Source organism: Schistocerca cancellata, chromosome 1 (genome assembly GCF_023864275.1).
Source record: "Schistocerca cancellata isolate TAMUIC-IGC-003103 chromosome 1, iqSchCanc2.1, whole genome shotgun sequence".
NCBI lineage: Eukaryota > Metazoa > Arthropoda > Insecta > Orthoptera > Acrididae > Schistocerca > Schistocerca cancellata.
Window position 1 is genome coordinate 683644072 of NC_064626.1, and position 23648 is coordinate 683667719.

The 23648-nt window shown below is 42.0% G+C and overlaps 1 protein-coding gene across 2 annotated transcripts in view; it reads right to left on the minus strand.

Annotated features, from left to right (window-relative positions):
* LOC126184263 (DNA-directed RNA polymerases I, II, and III subunit RPABC3) overlaps positions 1 to 23648 on the minus strand; it is a 489383-nt gene that overhangs the window by 226273 nt on the left and 239462 nt on the right. The gene's annotated exons all lie outside the window — the stretch shown is intronic.

A 23648-nucleotide genomic window follows, 5' to 3' on the forward strand; every position in this document is an offset into this window, starting at 1 on the left:
CATTACCGTCGGGGAAGATACTGTATGAAGCATGGAGGTGATAGGCAAAAATGTTCACGTGATCTACAGCTGCCACGGCGCATTCGCTTACTACCAAAGGTCCCAAGGAACCCAAGATAAATATCCCGGGTAGTCTGCATCCGTGGCGCGTTGCATGTTGAAGCCGCGTGTTCGCCTGGATGACGGCGTATCCGGACACGCCCATCGAGTTGATATAACAAAAAAGGTAATTCATCCGACCATGCCACACGTATTCATTTACCCACCGTTCCATCTCGATGATAAAGTGTTCACTGTAAACGTGATTGAAGATGTCGTTGATCGAAGAGGGGAGCACGCAGGGTCGTCTGCTGCGGAACCACATGTTCAACGGAACACTTGCGCCTGCGCCAGCATTGTACTCTGTCAGATCTGCTACAGCTCATCGGCCAGCCTGCTTTACAAAGAGGGGAAGCCTCTGACCACTTGCTGTGATGAGGCGTGGACGTCCAACAGCTTGTCGCCTACACGGGGTTTCACCGTCCCTCAACTGCTTTCCACAGCTGCAACGACAGCAGCACGTGAACAGCCGAGACGCCGTTTCCGAGACGGTCGTTCCCAGACGCCACTCCATTACATTCTGCCCTTTGTCAAAGTCGGTTACGTCACCGATTTCACCATTTGTGACTCGGACCATCGCTAGAATAATATCCCTACTCGCCTCTGCTTCGCTTACATACTTTCCCTAGAGCATCACGTGCTAGCAACGCCATCAGGCAGCATCGAGTTTCGCTGTAGGCTGCAGTCATAAGGTTTTAACTCATCAGTGCAGACGCTCTAGTATCAGTTCACAGAATGACTGCAGCGGTATTTAGACAAATATTATTTATGGATGTTATACAAGGATAAGAAAAATCACTAACTTCCATCCAAAGCAGTATTGTTAATTCACACCAATGAACTCCGTAGTAAATGATACAAAGGAACATTATCAGTCTTAGCACTAGCTTCATTTTTTTGTACATCACCCAGATTTCGAGCAGATAGCACTTTCTTTTATTTACGGTACCGAGAGAAGTATTTTCAGCAAAGTAGGCGCACCAGAAATAACATTTACTACTAAAACTATGATCTTCAGCTTCTCCTTTCATCTTTTATCAATTACGTTATACCAAAGATCTTTATATGGTAGAAGAGTTTCAGCGATACTTTTAATACGAATCCCTTCAGATAAGGTTATGAATCTCCTGTGGAAGTAAGAATCAATTCCTTTGCGTAAACAGCGCAGCGTATATGCTCCCTTCGACACAAAATTGGATAATACGCTACGTGAATCAGGCAGTTTTAATACTGTCTTGTTTCCTCCTCTTCATACTCCACACTCGGCTCCAGTTCATTTTGCGATATTATTAGGGAGTTTTTGCCTTATGTCCAACATGTAAGTTTTTCCTTGTGTTGTTACACACTGTACAATTATTGCATTGTATGAGAAAAATTTTTAGCTATGCTTTCATTTTCATCCTTGAAGTCTCCAACAATGACTTCGTTCTTGCTCGCTTACTTGGGTTCTGTTAAGGTACTTCGCACGAGTATGCATTTCTTTCTCCGGGTTCCTGCGCGAAGACCATTCCAAGCGATAAGACTGCTCCGTTAACTTTTTTTATTACGTCGTAACTTTGAAATATCAAAGCGAAGTCACACACAGGGCAGAATACCAGAATAGCGCTTCCTGTTCTAGAAGGAAACTAATAGTGGTGTAAATACATATATTAGTAAACTTCTAAACCGATTCACGGCACCCGGTGTCAACTGCGGGTTGCCTATCTAACGGCTTCCAGGAGCAACAAAATTTTGATTTTCAATATTTCATGTTATTATTGATGGAATATACAAAATTTAAATGCTGTGATAATATACTCATTATCAGATATCATCTTACGTTAAGGATGTCACACAGTAAGACAAGAATTCAGTTAGAAACTGAATGTCTTGAGGCAGCGTATAACTCTCAGTACGCAAATTACCCAGACTATATGCATGCTGTATTTGAGAATGAGAGCGCTTCTTGACTTCTAATAAAACTTTTACGAAACTCTTAGCTAGCAACGCTCTCCCCCCACCCCCTTCCCCCACCTCAAAAAAACTTGGAGGAATAAAGTTTATCGCTTACTACATTATCACTATTCACGCAAAAAACTGCTGCATCTGAAATTACGTTTTAATTTAATTACTACTGATGTATCCGCAACACATTTTGCAGCCAGTATCCACATATGCCACTGAATACAACTGCAAAATTATAACACTGACGTCAAATCTCCTGAATTGTGTGTCGTACAAACATTGAGATTCGTGAACGACCAGCTTTTGTTTAAAACGCAGCGCAAATTACACAAGACTATGATTATCCAGTGTTTTGATACTTAACTATTTACAATAAACTTCAAGGATAATTTCAAACCTTTTCTAAGCTTCTTCCCGCTTATCCGCTTCACGTCAAATATTTAATGCATTACCTCATTTGTAAAATAATCACACGTTTTAAGCTGTTTTATGCATGGGGAATTAAGAGTCTTTAAAGAACCGATAGTTTACTGGTATTTTCTAATGAGTCAGCATACAGCAGTTACCGACGAAAATGACATCAGTACCCAGCACTGCGTCTGTCAGTGGATTGCCTGATGCGGTATATCATACGGGGAGAGCTTTTGTCCCTTACGACGATATCCGATGTTTGTCCATTGAACCTTCGCCGCAGCTAACCGATGTACATGAAAATATATGCATTTTCCATGATTAACATTTTGTACGAGAGAGATACTGATGTTTGTATTATGATTATTTCTGATCTACGACATCTAAATACTGTACTGCAAGACGCGGCTGACAAATTTTTATGATTTCAAGTAACAAAGCGACAGTAAATGCACTACTGATTTTTTTAAAGTTAAGTCAGCTGCCTCTTCAGTCTCTATTACGACGAATGTGAGCTACACAACTAATACATTTGCTCCACTATACATGACCGGAAGATTTTGTACGAAATGTAATAGATACAGTTTGGTTGCTAGGAACAGAGAGAGGGAAAAAAACCGATCAGCTGACAGTAATCATCGGCAGAACCCAGGTCAAATGAGAAACTGTGCATTCCTTCTAGGTGTCACTATTGCACAGACAGAATGGACACACAGAATAGGCGGTGTGTGTGGGATATTGACTAAAGAACCCCCCCCCCCCCCCCCCACACACACACACACACACACACACACACACACACACACACAGAGAGAGAGAGAGAGAGAGAGAGAGAGAGAGAGAGAGAGAGAGAGAGAGAGAAAGAGAGAAAGAGAGAGGGGGGGGGGGAGAGACCTAGTAACAAATGACTGTAGTTGTGCCTATATGGACAGTCAAGTTCCCAATGAACTGCGTACTTGAAGGGATTCTGGGCAATTACGGAAATGGTCCCACCTCTCGTCAAATGCACCATGGGGTGGTTGGGTTTCGGGTTCCGCTGGATAGGTCAGGAGTCCACTACAAGCAGGGGGCGGCTACACGGGTAGCAGGGGCTGTGTGGCGTGGACTGTGCGGTCTTTTAGGCTAGAGGGTCTTGGGAAAACACAAAAAAGGCTTCTGTCACGAAGGGTGCAGACCGAACACAGGAAGAACGTAGATACAAGAACCATCTGTGTAACAGTTGTAAATTGTCGTAGTGTGTTGGGGAAGTACCAGAACTCCAAGCGCTAATAGAAAGCACTGCTGCTCAAATCGTTATAGGCACTGAAAACTGGCTAAAGCCGCAGTTAAGCACAGCCGAACTTTTTGCGAAGAACCTAACGGTGTTCCGAAAGGAAAAGCTAAACACGGCTGGCGGTGGCGTGTTTGTTGTTGTTAGAAGTTACCATGTCGCGAAACTGAACTACATAGTTCCTGTGAGTTACTATGGGCAGACGTCATTGTTGGCAACCGGAATAAAATAATAATTGGATACTTTTACCGACCTCCCAATTCAGATGATACAATTGCTGAAAGGTTCAAAGAAAACTTGAGTTTGATTTCGAACACGTACCGAACTCAAACGTTATAGTTGGTGGTGACTTTAATTTACCCTCGATATGTTGGCGAAAATACATTTGTAATTCCGGAGGTACGTTATAAAACATCGTCCGAAACTGTACTGAACTCATTCTCTGAAAATTATTTCGAGCAGTTAGTTCAAGAGCCCACGCGGATAGTAAACGGTTGTGAAAACACACTTGACCTCTTAGCAACAAATAATCCTGAGTTAATAACGGGCATCAAAACCGATTCAGTGATTAGTGAACACAGAGTTGTCGTAGCGACAATGAATTTTGTAACCCCTCAAATCCTCCAAAGATAAACGAAAATATACCTATTCAAAAAAGCATATAAAAATTCATTTGACGCCTTCCTGAGAGACAATCTCCACTCATTCCGAATTAATAATATAAGTGTAGACCAGATGTGGCTTAAATTCAAAGAAATAGTATCGGCAGCAACTGAGAGATTTATACCAAATAAATTACCTCCTTGGTACACAAAACGGGTCAGAACACTTGCAGAAACACCGAAACAAACATGACAAATTTAAACAGACGCAAAATCCCCAAGATTGGCAATATCTTACAGAAGCTCAAAATCTAGCGCGGGCTTCAATACGAGATGCTTATAATAGTTTATCTTGAAACCTGGCAGAAAATCGAAAGATTCTGGCCGTACGTGAAGTATGCTAGCCGCAAGATACAACCAATGCCTTCTCTGCGCGATAGCAATGGAGATACCATCGAAGACAGTGCTGCCAAAGCAGTGTTAGTAAACAGTCTTTCGAAATGCCTTCACAAAAAAAGAAGCCACGCCTCGTCGCGGTTTGTGTTGCGATTCATCCAGAAGGGCGGGGAGCCGATGTGCCTGGAGGCATGATGTTCTCCCGTTCGTATTATCGAGTTCCCGACTTCTTGTGGTAAGACTGCTCTTTCCTTGTGCATTGTACCCCCCGCCCTTAAACTGAACGTGGTGGTTTTAACTGTAGCCGCTGGACTGTGAAACTGTGGCCGAAGTAAGTATTCCAGAATTCGAACCAATAACAGCTGCCAACATGAGCAACGTACAGGTTCCTTTCAGAGTATGCTGATGCAATAACTCTATACTTAGCAATATTGTACAACCGTTCGCTCGACGAAAGATCTGTATCTAAAGAGTGGAAAGTTGCACAGAACACACCAATATTCAAGACAGGTAGTAGGCGTAATCCACTAAATTACAGGCCCATATCATATCATTAACGTCGATATGCAGCAGGATTTTGGAACATATATTGTGTTCGAACATTATGAATTACCTCTAAGAAAACGGTCTATTGACACACAATCAATATGGATTTAGAAAACATCGTTCTTGTGAAACATAACTAGCTCTTTACTCGCACGAAGTGTTCAGTGCTATCGTCAAGGGAAATTGATTCTGTATTTCTGGATTTCCGGAAGGCTTTTGACACTGTACCGCACAAGCGACTTGTAGTGAAATTGCGTGCTTATGGAATATCGTCTCAGTTATGTGACTGGATCTTGATTTCCTGTCAGAGAGGTCACAGTTCGTAGTAACTGACGGAAAGTCATCGAAGAAAACAGAAGTGATTTCTGTCGTTCCCCAAGGTAGTGTTATAGGCCCTTTGCTGTTCCTTATCTTTATAAACGATTTGGGAGACAATGTGAGCAGCCGTCTTAGGTTGTTTGCAGATGACGCTGTCGTTTATAGACTAATAATATCAGAAGATCAAAGCAAATTGCAAAACGATTTAGAAATCATCTCTGTATGGTGCTAAAACTGGCATTTGGCCTTAAATAACGAAAAGTGTGAGATCATCCACATAAGTGCTAAAAGGAATCCATTTAGCTTCGGTTACACGATAAGATGTCTAATCCAATGGCCGTAAATTCACCTCAATACCTAGGAATTACAATTACGAACAGCTTAAATTGGAAGGAACACACAGAAAATGTTGTGGCAAAGACTAACCAAAGACTACATCTTAATGGCAGGACACTTAGAAGTAACAGATCTACTAAGGAGACTGCCTACAATGCGCTTGTCCACCCTCTTTTAGAATACTGCTGCGCTGTGTGGGATGCTTACCAGATACGACTGACGGACTACATCAAAAAAGTTCAAAGAAGGGCAGCACGTTTCGTATTATCGCGAAATAAGACGTGAGAGTGTCACTGAAATGATACAGGACATCACTAAAACAAAGGCGTTTTTCGTTTCGGCGGAATCTTCTCACAAAATTCGTCACCAACTTTCTCTCCGAATGCGAAAATATGTTGTTGGCACCGACCTACATAGGGAGAAACGATCACCATGATAAAATAAGGGAAATCAGAGCTCGTACGGAAAGAAATGTGTGTTCGATCTTTCCGCGCACTATACGAGATTGGAATTATAAAGAATTGTGAAGGTGGTTCGATGAACCTCCTGCCAGGCACTTAAATGTGATTTGCAGAGTATCCATGTAGATGCAGCATTGTCTGTGGTCTATACAGATACTAATCGGGCAGCAACGACAATAATTTATGTCCTATCATTAACTGCCTGGGAGAAACACATCAGTCTGAAGTCACTTCCGTGTCTTTCTAGGAAACGGTCAACGGAGTTATCTGGTTTCATTGGGACGTGCAGGTCCAGTTTCGCATACCCGCGCCTCTGAATTCTCCGGGGCACAAGGCAAACCCCGTTAGCAGCCTCTTACTCCAACTCCGAGTGTCTAGTAATGATCTTCACCTTGCGACTTTCGCAAATCATGTTACTGGACAGTATTCTGACGTATCTGATCGACAAAGCATCTTCAGTTTTCTGCAGTAGAATACAAATGTGCCGTATCCAACAGTATCAACGGCCTCTGGAAGAAGCTTTCGCGTGACCGAAGAAATACGAAAATACCATCCGTAATGACCTTAGTACGGTATTCTGACAATGCTTGGTTTCGTTTCGACTTACATTTCCGCTGCAAGCATGATTAACCCTAGATTACTAAACCCTCGTAAAGTATACGACTGTAGGGGTATAAAACAGGATATAATGTGCTTAATTAGATATTTAACGCACCAATGGAGATTTAATAATTATAGTTAACTAATGCATTAGCTATTAATTATGATCGCTCTGAATAATACTCTTTACGATCTCGTTTATCAAACCACTTCCGAACAGCTTTAACTTACGCCTCCGGGCAGGAACTGACTTAATGATATGTATTAAAAAACACCCGTCCGTACAGTAAACTAGCAGAAGTGTGGTTGTAACATGTTCACGCACCTCGAGTACTTACAGATGCAGTCCGTTAAAGGCAGAAATACTACGCCACCCATCAATTGGAACCAGTTATCACCAAATGTTATGCGTAGCTTTCAACAGCGATTGTGTTATAAAAGTCGTCTGTGTGTTCAAAAGGGTAGAAGGACGGAAAATTATCGACGACATCGAGGTCGTTAGAAATTTATTGCTAGCTCAATTAGACAACAACAGAGAAGTTAATTGGCCATGGCATTGCTGAAAAAACCGTCGCGACATGCTTCTCAGTTATTTAGGGAACTTATGGAAAGCCTAAATGAGGTTAGCTAGACGCCTATTTGAAACCTGCCTGTGCCGTTTAGTAAAATGGCTCTGAGCACTATGGGACTTAACATCGGAGGTCATCAGTCCCCTTGAACTAAGAACTACTTAATCCTAACTAACCTAAGGACATCACACACATCCATGCCCGAGGCAGGATTCAAACCTGTGATCGTACCGGTCGCGCGGTTCCAGACTGAAGCGCCTAGAACCGCTCGGCCACACCGGCCGGCGCCGTTTAGTAATCCCGCGTTTTAACCACTGCCCCACCGCGACTGGTATCCGCTCGATGAAATTTGTTCACAATACACGTTGAGTATCTACGTCTGTATGTTAAAATTTCTTTTTTTAATGGAACAAAAAGCTTTTGCATCAAAAGCAGATGACTATCGACTGCAGTGAAACGTAAACCGCGAATGCTTTCCACTGAGATGTAAGTGTCACGTCATGCACATTACATATTACAACTCATTTAGTTTCTTGGAGAAAATGTTTTAATTCCTTTCACAAAATAGTTGTCCTACACGTGATAGAAAAGTTTCTTCGAGAGTGTGTAGCGACGGCTTACGATTGCCATGGTGTCCACTACTTTCAACAGAAAAACTTTTGCAGCTCCTGTTGCTGTATCTCCGCAGTACGAATCTTTTTTATTAATCCCATTTGCTTTGCGAATATTATCTCTATCACGATCGAGTGTTAGTGTTTGCGGTGTCTTGCTCAAAAAGGGATCTCTCAAAATAAGTTGGATGCTATAAAACTTTTGCCATATAGTTTGCAATAGCAATGATACAACGTAAATAGGATCAATCTAAGTTGAGAGTCAAAGTGAATCTGCTGTAGTTACTTGGGAATATTAACATATTACATACAAAACAAGCAAAAGTAACAGCTAACAGGGAAGAGCACATACTAGAGCTTAGGTAGGCTCCTACTGTCAAATACATTCTTCTCTCATCAGCTGCAAGAGCTGCCGATAGTGACGCATGAAACCGAAATTGTGGACGCAGCTGGGCGGCAATAAGTAACATCGCCAACTGCAATGGAGCGCAGTGCGCTCGCCGCTATCTTCCGGACACGCCCCGTCGCGATCACGCGCTCAACGCATGCCGCACTGCTTCTGCGGAGTCTGTTGGTATATCACTAATTGTCCTGAACAGGTACTCTGTGTCAGTGGATGAACATCCCGCAACACTACAAAACTGTATTACGCACAACACACAAATAATTTAACTGTTGCAGTTAACCTGTGCTGACAGCTAGTGGCCTTTAATTGTGTTTCTAGAGGGTTAATTACTTACAAAAAGCAATATCGACATCACCGACCTCTTCCTCTCGTGAAATAGGTCTATAATCTTTTCTCAGATGGACCATGTTTCCATGAAATATAAATCTACACTGAGGCGCTAAAGAAACTGGTATATGCATGCGTTTTCAATTACAGAGATGTGTATGGCGCTGCTGTCGGCAACGCCTGTATAAGCCAAGTGTCTGGCGCAGTTGTTGGATCGGTTACTGCTACTACACTGGCAGGTTATCAAGATGTGTTATAGTCGACGCACGAGCGATGGGACACAGCATCTGTGAGATAGCGATAAAGTGGGAATGTACCCGTATGACCATTTCACGAGTGTGCAGAAGAATGCTGAAGATTAGATGGGTAGATCACATAACTAATGAAAGTATTGAATAGGATTGGGGAGAAGAGAAGTTTGTGGCACAACTTGACCAGAAGAAGGGATCGGTTGGTAGGACATGTTCTGAGGCATCAAGGGATCACCAATTTAGCATTAGAGGGTAGCGTGGAGGGTAAAAATCGTAGAGAGAGACCAAGAGATGAATACACTAAGCAGATTCAGAAGGATGTAGGTTGCAGTAGGTACTGGGAGATGAAGAAGCTTGCACAGGATAGAGTAGCATGGAGAGCTGCATCAAACCAGTCTCAGGACTGAAGACCACAACAACAACAACAACAACAACAACAACCATGAATATCAGTAGTCCGATAAAACTTCAAATCTCCGACATCGCTGCGGCTGGAGAAAGATCCTGCAAGAACGGGAACAACGACGACTGAAGAGAACCGTTCAAAGTGACAGGAGTCCAACCCTTCCGTAAACTGCTGCAGATTTGAATGCTGAGCCATCAACGAGTGAACCATTCAAAGAAACATCATCGATATGGGCTTTCGGAGCCGAAGGCCCACTCGTGTACCCTTGACTGCACGACACAAAAGCTTTACGCCTCGCCTCTCGGCCCGTCAACACCGGCATTGGACTGTTGATGAATGGAAACATCTTGCTGGTCGAACGAGTCTCGTTTCAAATTGTATAGAGCGGATGGACGTGTACGGGTATAGAGACAACCCAATGAGTCCATGGACCCCTCATGTCAGCAGGGTACTGTTCAAGCTGGTGGAGACTCTACAATGATGTGGGACGTGTGCAGTTGCAGTGATATACGACCCCTGATTCGTCTAGATACGACTGTCAGGTGACACGTACGTAAGCATCCTGTCTGATCAGTTGCATCCATTCATGTCCATCGTGCGACGGACTTGGACAATTCCAGCAGGGCAATGCGACACCCCATACGTCTAGAATAGCTACATAGTGGCTCCAGGAACATTCTTCTGAGTCTAAATTTCCGCTGGCCACCAAACAGACACAAACATAATTGAGCATAAGTGGGATGCCTTGCAACGTGCTGTTCAGAAGAGATCTCCAACCCCTCGTACTCTTACGGATTTATGGGGAGCGCTGCAGGATTCATTAAGTCAATTACCTCCAGCACTACTTCAGACATTAGTTGAGTCCGTGTCACGTCGTGTTGCGGCACTTCCGCGAGCTCGCGGGGACCCTAAACGATATTAGACTGGTGTACCAGTTTCTTTGGCTCTTCAGTGTAAACACACACACACACACACACACACACACACACACGTCACAACCATCTTTGCGCATGGCAAGGAGGAGCAACTTTAATTTTTCTGTGATCTTTACTTCTCAAGTAAAAGGTAGGAAAAAACTCTGCACGGATCACGCGCAATATTTTATTATTCCCATAGTTCTCGTGTTAAAGCGTACGCAGTTAAATCACTTACAGATCCCAGACAAACCATGGTCCATAAAACTACGTCGCGCAGTAAGCGTGTTCAGTTTTCAGCAACGTCGAACGTAAAAAGATGAGGTATCTGCAAACCATTCCGACACAGATTCAAAAACGTTGCATAGTATTTTCGGAATTACAATAGGAAACCCCTCCGTGTTGCACGACTCTGGTAGCGTCTGCCACTGGAGTTTACTGAGCAGTTCCGTAACGCTCTCGCGCAGACTAGAAGACCCTGTGATAAAACGCGCCGCTCTTCTTTGTCTCTTGTCTGTCTCTTCTATTAATCCAAACTGCTACGCAATACTCAAGAATCAGTCGAACAAGTGTTTTGCATCTCACGTCCTTCGTGGATGGATTACATGATCTCAGAATCTTCCTATGGATCTTAGCCCGGCATCTGTTTTTCCTACAATTCGTTTTATGTCGTCATTCCACATTTAGATTGCTCCGGGGGCTACTCCTAGTTATTTCACGGTGGTTAGTATTTCTACTTATTTGTCATCCACTGTGTTATCGAACAATTGTAAAATTCTTCGCTTATTAATATGCAATATGGTACATTTACTTTCGTTCAGGACAAACTGCCAGTCTCTGCCTAATTTATCATTAATCCGGTTTTTTTTTTTCCTGCAGTTAGTTACAGTATTTTGTCGTTGCTACTTATCAGTGAACAACTCGTGGAGCTTTCGATGTTATGCACCAGATCATTTAAATAAATTGTAAACATTAAGGGTACTATCACACTTCTTTGGGGTTGTACTGAAATTACCTGTAAATCTGTCCATTTTGTTCTGTTAAAAGCGACGTGATGAATTCTCTGGCCGTCACTCGATAGGTCCATATTTCTTCACTAAACGGCAGTGCGAGACGGTGTTAATGCCTTCCTGAAGTCTAGGAACATGGCATCTCATGCAGGAACAGTGGGGATCTTACGGAGGAACAGAACGAGTTGATCTTCCCATGATCTATGTTTGTGGAGTACAATTCTTCCTCCAAATAATAATAGTTTCTTGCGGCTCAGTGGCTAGGTGGAATCTTTCAATTAAACGACACTTCGGCGACTTGCGTGTCCCTAACCTAATCCAGTAATCCAACCACGGGAAGGGGTGAAATCCGAACCACATGTCGTTCCTAGCGACTCCTCACATCACTGAGGCGTGACGCTGAGTTAAAACGCACACTGAAAAATTAAAGGTCCGACTGGGATTCGATCTCTCAACCTTTTGGTTTCCAATCAAGCGCTTTAATGCTAGACCACCAGATCCGACTCATCTTCCAAACTCGTCGTAATCGTGAATATAACATCTGAGTTAGACACTTCTTGAATACGGGAATGACCTGCGCGTTTTTCCGGCCATTGGGTACCCTTCATTGCTCCAGCGTCCTAAGATAAACTGCTGTTAGAAAGTGAATACGTTCTTTCCCATAATCTCTGCAAAATATTAAAGGTATCACTGGGTCTCAATATCCGCCGTTTCGGGGATCGTGGTGTGATTAAAAGGAGGAAGCATGGTGAAACGGTTTCTGTGTTTTGGCGTTTTCTGTATCATTTTACGTAATCAAGTACCAAATGTCGATTGTCACCTACTGGCGCTGAACATATCATCTATCTGTAGACAACAATGCAGGCGCTGCATCTGCTGCTCCTGGCATGGCATGAACAGTTACCAAACTTTCACGTGGCCACGCTGATGTAAAATCATAGGGAACAGCAGCATATTCGAGGTTATTCTGAATGTAGTTCTAGATGCGACGGGCATTCTCTTTAACCATTCCGATTAGGAAACCTTTTCTTCGGCAGAAGCTGTAACTACCTATAAATCTATTTTCACCTCCAACATAATTTCTATCATATCTGTATTCGTGGAACCGTAAAGAACTGTATCGAGAAAAAGAGACGAATTCCCACACGCCAACGAAAATCGCTTTAGACAATGAATGTACACACAGACTCACATTCAAATAGTGCATAAATATCGCATGAAAATGTACCAGTTTCCTAAACATGGCCGATGGTGACTGAATTCGGTGCAGAATATAACGGAAGCCATTTCACTTATTTTAATAATGACACTACTGAAAGCTGGAGTAATAAATCACACTGGATGCTGTACTCGCCGGTCTTCTTTTGAAATGTTACAGTGGATCAGTACAGATTAATCCCAAAAACTTTCAGAGTGACCCTTGTACACATGAAGGGATTACAAAGAGAAACACTGTAATTAACTGGTAAGTTTTATACTGGTTTACTTCTCAAAAGCATGTTTGAACAAAATATGGAGAGGGTGATTTGTGCGGCTCATGGAGCATTTCTGGCCTAGCCCTGCATGTACCGCAAATTTGGACGAAATAGGTGGTGACGTGCAAGCGTGGTCTCCTTGATAGACCAGTTCTGAGAGAAAAAGTTTTAGGACAATGACATTAACACTTAAGTTCAATAAAGGGCTCAGTGCTGAAACCACTAATGTTGGACATTAGCTGAAATTAAATTCGTAAGTTTGCGTGTGAATGTTGCCAGACATACTTAGAAATGGTTTGTAGTGAACTATGCTTCCGTTCAAGACTGGATGGAGCTCTTGAGACGTTACAAGAACCGACTACAACATACGTAGAATGAAGCTGGCCAATATCAAGCTAGATATACAGGAGCAACTTTCAGGAGTTCATCAATGCAGTCACTCATTTCATATGACAGCGTGTATCTTTAAAGAGAAACGGCGGACAGGTGAAGATGATATGCGTCGAAAGCGGAAGCTTTGCTGATATCTACCACGACCCTGCCTCCACCATGGAGAGCATTGGATTTCGGCTCTAGTTATTTAACAAAACAGTAGACTTTATAGTCTTATAAAAACGCATACAAAACAAATTGAGAGCAAGATGGAAAACACACGTACTCTGTAGCAATGATGAAGATTTTTGTTAAAGCATTTCATTTGCAATTAAAATATCATTTTACAAAACTAGTAATTAACTGCAAGATTTAGATACCGTGACTTAAACGTGAAGCAGCAGCTGTTAACGAACGCACTCAAGGATTAGTTACAGTAGAGATAAGGTAATCCTGCACAGTATACTCTAACAGATAAGAGGTCAAAGAACGATAAACCACAGATATCGTTGCGCAGCTGATCAACTCATGAACACAAACGTACAGCGGCTGCGTCAGCAACCATTGTAAACGGGTCTACTGAAAAAGAAGAACGATGTCGATGATAAGAGAAGTAATTAACTTTGTTTTGTACCTGACACTCTTCCGCCGTGAGAATCACTCTATAATATTTTTCTTCTTTCCCTGATTTTTATTCTTCTTCAAATGTTTTGTGGCACCAGCATACAGCCATTGTCTCTTGTATGCTGCAGCCCCAAATATAAAGGAAGCTAGCGTTGTTTCAGATTACGCATCTCTAGTAGAAATGACATCAGGAAGCTTGCTTAGGAAGTAGCTAAGAAGTGACTATAGATTTTTGAACGTTGTGCTGGAGTGCTGCCACAATTAGTCATTTAGATCATTTGTGCAACATGTAATGCTCTATGACGAGGCACTTTAAAAGCTATGAAACAATTACTTCTACTGATTGAAACATATTGCGTATTACTTACGACCTCATGTTGCAAAATTTAAATGTGCTATAGGTTCCGTCTGAGCAGAAACAGTTTCAGGGAGAAACATTTTCAACATAGCTTTGTTATCTGTCAGACGTCTGATATCGTCAGACAAATGATCAAAAATTTTGATAATACCATTAATGCACAGTACTTAAGGGAGTCACACCTAGTGATACGTGGCTGGCGACCACGGGGTCCCGAGCTGAGTCCTGGCATTGCTTCCACTTACTTATGCCGGGCTCCTCACTTTTATCTTTCCTATCTGGCCACCCTCGGCCAGCTCTTTTTCTTTTCCGACCCTGACGCTATTAGGTTTCGAGGGCTAGGGGTCTTTCATTTTCCAACCTATACTTCTCATGCAGCGTCTGACCCGGAGCGGGCGGCTGCAAAAGGCGTCTGTATCCCATGTTAGGGGCGGCCTCCAGAACTGCGGAAGGCAACGGAATACCACCGCAGATTCTCTTCCCTGCATAATGCAGTCTCCATTTTATGCACAAAAAATGGCTTCCTCTCATGTTAAATCAGTGTCCGGAGGTAAAATAGTCCCCCATTCGGATCTCCGGGGGGGACAACTTGAAAGGAGGCAAAAAACCAAAACGAGAATTGGTACTTGGAATGTCAGAACTCTGCTACAAGCAGGAAAACTGGAAAACCTTAAAAGAGAGATGGAAAGGAATCATATGGACCTCGTAGGAGTTGCTGAGGTGAGATGGAATGGACATGGAGAGTTACAGTCAGATGAATATGTATTCTACTACTCAGGAGGAGAAATAAAAGGAATTAATGGAGTAGGAATGATTATGACAAAGGAATTGGCTAAATGTGTGGAATATGTAGACTATGCAAATGACCGGGTTATTGGTGTAAGGCTGAAAGGAGCACAAAAAGATTTACTGATTGTCCAGGTGTATATGCCAACTTCAGATCATGATGACCAAATTGTAGAGGAAACGTACAATGTAATAGAGAGAATAATGGACGAAAATAAAAAATGCTGCAAAATAGTAATGGGGGACTGGAACGCCATTGTGGGAGAAGGAAAAGAGGGAAGCATAGTAGGCAGTCATGGTCTTGGAAAGAGAAATGACAGAGGTGAATGGTTAATTGACGTCTGCAAGGAAAGGCAGCTGATAGCGGCAAACACATGGTTCAAGAACCATAAGAGGAGGCTCTACACTTGGAAATCACCAGGGGATAAATACAGAAACCAAATAGATTTTATACTGGTAGAAGAAAGATACAGGAATGGAATCAAGAAGGTGCACACATTACCAGGTGCAGATATTAATAGTGACCACAACTTACTTATGGCAGAAATAGAAATAAGAATGAAAAAACTGAAAAAGGCGACAATGGTGAAGAAGTGGGATCTAGAGAAGATAAGGTCCAACAAAGAACAAATTACAGAAATGCTGTCTCGGGACTTTCTAAACACATTACGAGACAAAGAAGCACCTGATAATGCCAACGAGTACTGGAATATGCTGAAAGAAGGAATCATTAAAGCAGGACAGAAAAATATAGGATATGTAAAAGGGAAAAGGTCAAAAAAACCATGGGTCACACAAGAAATGATTTCCAAGATGGAGGAGAGAAGAAAATTGAAAAACAAGAACACTGAAGAAGCAAGAAAGATGTACCGAAGGTTAAATAATGAACTGCGAAGAGAAACAGAGCAGGCTAGGAGAAAATGGCTAAAAGAGGAATGTGATGAAATTGAAGAACTAGACAGGAAGGGAAGATACGACTTACTATACAACAGAGTAAAGACTATGACATGGGAACAAAACAGAGCAGGAAGTGCTACTATGGAAATTTTTAGTAAAGACGAAGAGGTAGTGTACAAAGATCGTGACGATGTCCTCCAGAGATGGGAAGAATATATAAAAGAGCTATATGACACAAATAGCAAACCAGAAACTCTGGAACTTGAATCACACAACAGTGTAAGTGATGAAGAGAAAGGACCGACCATCATAATGGAAGAAGTAAAGTCTGCCATTGCTGCAATGAAAAATGGCAAAGCAGTAGGTACAGATACAATACCGGGAGAAATACTAAAATGCTTGAACCACAATGGAATAAGGGAAATATTGAGGTTATGTAATAAAATATATGACAGTGGTGAATGGCCTGAGGACTTTTTGACAACAGTAATGATTCCATTACCGAAAAAACAAGGAACCAAGAAATGCAGCGAGCACAGGACTATCAGCCTCATTTCACATGCAGCCAAAGTGATGTTAAGAATAATTAATAAAAGACTTGAAAATGTAATGGAGGAGAATCTCGGAGAGGAGCAGTTTGGCTTTAGACGGAATACGGGCACCAGAGATGCAATAGGGCTCCTACGAATCTTGGGAGAAAGGTTTATTGAAAAAGGAAGAGACCTATATATGTGCTTCATCGATCTAGAAAAGGCATTTGACAATGTGGTTTGGGACAAGCTGGCGACTATTATGAGGGAAAAGAGAGTGGACTGGAAAACCAGAAGACTTATAAACTCATTATACCTTAATCAAAAAGTTTCAGTTAAAGTGAGAGGAGAAAGTACAAACTGGATCAGACTAGGGAAAGGAGTAAGACAAGGATGCTGTTTATCACCTACTCTTTTCAACCTGTACTTGGAAAATATGATTGACCAATGCTCATTAGATGACAAAGGAGTAGAAATTGGAGGAAGAAGAGTAGGATGCTTGAGATTTGCTGATGACATGGTCCTTCTAGCCACAGGGGAAAAAGAATTACAGGATTTGGTGGACACCATTGCAACTAACGGAAAAAAAATATGGAATGAAAATTAACACAAATAAAACAAAAGTATTGGCAATAGGAGGAAATAAGGAAATAAAAATTGTGCTGAATGGAGAAACACTAGAACAAGTGCTAAATTTTAAGTATCTTGGAAGCAGGATAGACACCAACTGGAAGTGCACCACAGAAATTAAAACAAGGATAGCAATGGCAAAAGAGGCGTTTTATAAGAAAAGGAGAATCTTCTGCAGCGGTCTGGACAGAGAACTCAGAAAGAGACTCATAAAATGTCTTGTATGGAGTGTTCTTCTATATGGCGCTGAAACATGGACTATGAGGAAAAAAGACAGAGAAAGGCTGGAGGCTTTTGAGATCTGGACATGGCGGAAGATGGAAAGAATAAGTTGGATGGACAGAGTAAAAAATGAAGAGGTACTGAGAAGAGTGGGAGAGAAAAGACAGTTACTAGATGTAATAAAGAAAAGAAAAAGAAATTGGATTGGGCATATATTAAGAAAGAATGACGGACTGATAAAAACAGTTTTAGAAGGTTATGTAGAAGGGAAAAGGAAGCGAGGAAGGAAGAGATTCCAGATACTGGATGACATGATGGACGGTACAACATACAGCAGCCTTAAGAAGGAAGCAATGGATCGCAGAAAATGGAGAGGCAAAGGACCTGCTAATATAGCAGATAACTGATGATGATGATGACGATGAATACTTTGAATTGCTAACGATTACAATCAATTCCACCTTCGAATGGCTTTTTATAGCAAAATGACAGTTGATGGGAACTATCTGTTATTTATAGCCCACAATTGTGCATGATGGACGTTTCTTTGTAAAATATCGATGAGCACTACAACATTAAAGCATACTATACGTATTATCGAATGGGAAAAGACAAAATATGTGAAGTTATTGGTTCGTTTATCTACTTGACTAGCAACCAGCGACTCACCACTGCTGACTGAATTCATTATTTCTATTCTTCGTGTTACTTGAAATTTTATTTATAATGCATTCTTTCGTTTGAATCTTCATCTGCCGTTTGTTGTCCATGGCGCGACAAGAATGTATGTGTTAGATGTTTGTATGACGATTAAATGTTTCCTGACTACTCTCCAAAACAAGGGAAATAACGTAACGAAAAATACATTTCTGACACCACTGGACAGCCAATGGAAATAGATTATTTCGTTTTTCTTAACAGTTCTGCATTTTCAGTATTTCTAATATAAAAAATAATTAAAATCACATGCACGAATATTACAGTCATTCTGTTTTAAAGACAAAATAACAGCAAATGAAATAGTTAATACCATGGTTAAAATCTTGCGGGGAAAGGGTTAGAAATTACATTTAAACCAATTAACGTCATAAATATAACGATCAAAACATTTTCGATGACGATTTGAAAATAAATTTTATCGTACCTGACGAGATTCAAACCCACAGCCCTTTGCACAGGAACGTAGATTAACCACTACGCCACAATACATTCCGAATTTCTTTCTTCGTCGATTACTCGCAAACGTGGGCCCACGGATGTGAATGGCTGCAGGGTGAGATACCTGGGACCCTAACTAACTTCACCGTACAGATGGTTTTGAAGATTCGATCCCATTCATGTGGACATCTCGATGTAGGCTGAGCGGACTCCAAAACTTTAAGTCTTTTCTTCGTGATCCGATTCGGAGAAAATAAAGCCTGTATGTTGCCCCAGACTATGCCCATGTTATGTGTGAAAATCCTTGAAAATTCGCCCAGTACTTTTAAAGAGTAGTACACTATGCCATCAAAAGTATCCAGACACCCCCCAAAACATACGTTTTTCATATTATGAGCATTGTACTGCCACCTACTGCCAGGTACTCCATATCAGGGACCTCAGTAGCCATTGGACATGGTGAAAGAGCAGAATTGGGCGCTCCGCGGAACTCACGTCACGGACTTCGAACGTGGTCAGGTGATTGGGTGTCACTCGTGTCATACGTCTGTACGCGAGATTTCCACACTCCCAAACATCCCTAGGTCCACTGTTTCCGATGTGATAGTGAAGTGGAAACTTGAAGGGACACGTACAGTACAAAAGCGTACACTGACTGACAGAGACAGCCGACAGTTGAATAGGGTCGTAATGTGTAATAAGCAAACATCTATGCAGACCATCACACAGGAATTCCAAACTGCATCAGGATCCACTGCAAGTACTATGGCAGTTAGGCGGGAGGTGAGAAAACTTGGATTTCATGGTCGAGCGGCTGCTCATAAGCCACACATCACGCCGGAAAATGCCAAATCGCCTCGCTTGGTGCAAGGAGCGTAAATATTGGACGATTGAACAGTGGAAAAACATTGTGTGGAGTCACGAATCACGGTCTACTATGTGGCGATCCGATGGCAGGGTGTGGGCATGGCGAATGCCAGTGAACGTCATCACCCGGCGTGTGTAGTGCCAACAGTAAAATTCGGAGGCGACTTGCTGCCTTTGTTGTTTTGCGTGGCACTATCACAGCACAGGCCTACACTGATGTTTTAAACACCTTCTTGTTTCCCACTGTTGAAGAGCAATTCGGGGACGGCGACTGCATCTTTCAACACGATCGAGCGCCTGTTCATAATGCACGGCCTGTGGTGGAGTGGTTACACGACAATAACATCCCTATAATGGACCGGCCTGCACAGAGTCCTGATCTAAATGCTACAGAACACCTTTGGGATGTTTTGGAACGCCGACTTCGTGTCAGGCCTCAACGACCGACATCGATACCTCTCCTCAGTGCAGCACTCCGTGAAAGACGGGCTGCCATTCCCCAAGAAACCTTCCAGCACCTGATTGAACGTATGCCAGCAAGAGTGGAAGCTGTCATTATGGCTAAGGGTGGGCCAACACCGTATTGAATTCCAGCATTGCCGATGCAGGGCGCCACGAACTTGTAAGTCATTTTCAGCCAGGTGTCCGGATACTTTTGATCACACAATATTCATTGCATCCTGTTACACTCCCTTTATCACCTGCTATCAGTGTTTGGCGAACACTTTCTATGTACATACGTGACGCGTTTACTGTTTTATTACGAAGGTGGTATGGAAAGTTCTCGGAATCACCAAGAGAGTTCAGCGCTAGCGCAACAAGTTGTTCAAGTGATATTTATTGGATTGTTGCCTGTAAGCACGTGCCTCGTCAGGGCTCTTGGAAGAGAGCTGTGTCGGTGACCTGGTTCTGTTGCTGCTGCCGCTCAATGATTTGCGAAGTCGGAAAAAAATCGAGATTCGAGTAGTGATTAAGTACTTCGTGAAGAAAGGTACGAAAGCAGAGGACATTCATGCTGACTTCCAGAAAACACTGGTGGACTCTGCTCCTTCATGTTCAACTGTTACCAAATGGACAAATGAATTTAAATTTGGTCGGGAGAGCTTAAGTGATGGTACGCGCAGTGGTCGGCCAAGATGTGTCACTAATCCAGAAATCACTGCAAAAGTGCACAAAATGGTCATGGAGAATCGCCGATTGAAAGTATGTGAAATTGCTCACGCCTGCCAGATGTCATCTGAAAGGGTATATAGGCCGGCCAGATTGGCCGATTGGTTCTAGGCGCTAGTCTGGAACCGCGCGACCGTTAGGGTCGCAGGTTCGAATCCTGCCTCGGGCATGGATGTGTGTGATGTCCTTAGGTTAGTTAGGTTTAAGTAGTTCTACGTTCTAGGGGACTGATGACCTAAGATTTAAGTCCCATAGTGCTCAGAGCCATTTGAATCATTTTTGAAAGGGTATATATTTTAACTAAAGAATTAGAAATGAAAAAAATTATCTGCAAGATTGGTGCCGCGACTCTTGACGCTGGATCAAAAACGCTTGAGAATGGACATACCGGAACAATGTTTGGCCCGTTTTAGGAGAAACGAACAAGATTTTTGCGCAGGTTTGTGACCACAGATGAAACTTGGGTGCACTACTACACCCCAGAGAGGAAACCACAGTCAACGCAGTGGAAACATACTGATTCTCCGCCACCAAAGAAAGCAAAGACAATTCTTTTGGTTGGAATGGTCATGGCATCAGTGTTCAGGGATGCGAAGGGGATTCTGTTTGTCGATTATCTCCCCACTGGGCAAACAATTAGTGGATAATTCTATGCTAACCTCCTGGACAAATTGCAACAAAAGATACGCGAAAAAAGACCTTGTTTAACAAGGAAGAAAGTCATTTTCCATCAAGACAATGTACGCCCGCACACATGTGCCGTCGCCATGGCAAAATTACACGAACTAAGGTATGAACTGTTGGCACACCTGCCTTATTCACCTGATATGGCTCCGTCAGACTTCCATCTCATCCCAAAACTGAAAATTTTTCTTTATGGACGAAGATTAACTTCAAACGAAGGATTGACATCCGGAGTTGACAATTATTCTGCAGACCTGGAGGAAACTCATTTTCGAGATGGGGTCAAGACACCGGAACATTGGTGGACCAAGTGCATTAATCTACAAGGAGGCCACATTGAAAAATTAAAAAAGTTTCAGTGATGTAAGTACTTTTTTTTTCTATTCCGTTCCAAGAACTTTTCAAACCACCCTCCTATTACTATAGATGACATGAGACGAGAAAGTTCGCTAATCTACTTGTTCGCCGTGACATGGAATTGTTTCTTCTAGTTAAATTCGTATCTACGAAGATTTGTACAATCAAACCACCGGAGAAGAGCTTGACTAGCTTACTACCTACACTTCATGTACTTTAATTACCAGTCGCGTTCTGTCCTCTGCTGTGCAGAACTGAGTAATCCACTTGTAGGGAATCATTTAGTAATTCTCCTATCAAAATTTTTTTTCTTAGGATTTGACCTTGTTATAAATCAAGCCGATCATTCATAAGAGTCAGGAAGAACAATAAAAGGAGGACAGAAATTTATGCAATTCCACGAACGATTTCCATCCGGGTAGACACTATCTCCAGACTTCATCATTGGTGTAACAATTTTGTGTGATATGTTGAGTCTGACGAAACTACTCCATACGTATCAGGCGAGAAACACGAAAGCCACTGAAATTTACTTTAAGAATGTTTTCCTATGTAGTAGTACCTGAAGAAGAGTTCTAGGTGTTGAAAGCGGATAAGTGAACACTTGGTTCAGAAAATATGATCATTTTCACAAACTTACGAACTTTCTAATCATTTCAGCAGAATCTTTTAGGTAACTATCAATTTCAAGTCGCCAAAACTGCTAAGTTTGAAAATTCAAACCATGAACTTTTCAGTGAACAATCTTTTAACCATAGGAACTCGCATTCTGGTTGGGAGCTATACGTCTTGATCAAAAATTGTATTTTATATTACTCTTACAGTATCGAACGACAATCTTAAAAAAGAAGCACCAGGTGGTTATGACTGAAGTACAACTACTCATGAAGGTCCACTGTGTGCTGTAATAATCATATGGCAAGCGAAGCTTGTCAGATATACTAATGCGGAACCGATTTACGATGGAAAAAAATTAGTTCCAATTTTAGCCACCAGGTGCAAATGCGGCCCTTTAAAGCATCTCATCAACGTCTACAATCTCATATCGAACAAACTGTGTAAGTCGTAGTTAATAATAAAATCAACAATATGCCATTCGCACTTGTTCGACCTTTTCTGCCCATGTCCTGTTCCTAAACTATTACACGTGGAAACATTTCTATACATCTTTCTTGCATTCACAGCGCCATATTTGTACCTGGTGGCCACACGGGGAACTATTTTTCCAGCGTAAATTGATTGCCCATTAACGCATTAGACTATCTACCAAGTTTGCTATCATATTGCGACTACAGCTCCCCCCCTGGACCTCTGTGAGTAAATGCACCTTAATTGTAATCATCCGGTACTCAACACAGCATTGAATATCACACACGACACGCCCAGCCTGCCATCTTTCGGATTTACATTCAATGGTTTATCTATAGTGAGCCTCTCAGTACACATGCTCCAGCATCAATCACAATAATTACACATAAGAATATATAGTAAGGCGTAGAAGCGTTTAGTGGAAGCTCTATTGCAAGTTTAAAGTTTGATGTTGGAAAAAATTCTAATACTTTCTACATAGTAAAAGGGCAGAACTATATACGTAAGTTTAGCAAAAAAATTCTAATACTTTCTACATAGTACAAGGGCAGAACTATATACGTAAGTTTAGCACATTAAAGTTTTCGGTCCGTTATCGGGTCTCGACGAAGTAATTTCGTTATATATCACAATCTTGACTGACTGCTATTTTTCTTGGCTTTACTACGTACCATTTTGTTGTTCTAGATTTACCATACTGCTCCTGGAGCCTTGTCATCCATCTTAACAAAATTGTACACGTATATTTTCGTGTTTTGAGTGTGTGAAGAAATTTGTGTTGGAGACGTAAACATTCTCTAAAATCTACACTCAGGCTGGCTAGTTGGCTATAACACGACCTTTAATCAATTCCTGTGTGGGCTCTCAATTCTCTGTATGCCTAGCTAATGCTACATCCGTCGGGTTGTGTGTTAGTACAAAGAAACTAAATAAATTAATGGAAAACGACAAG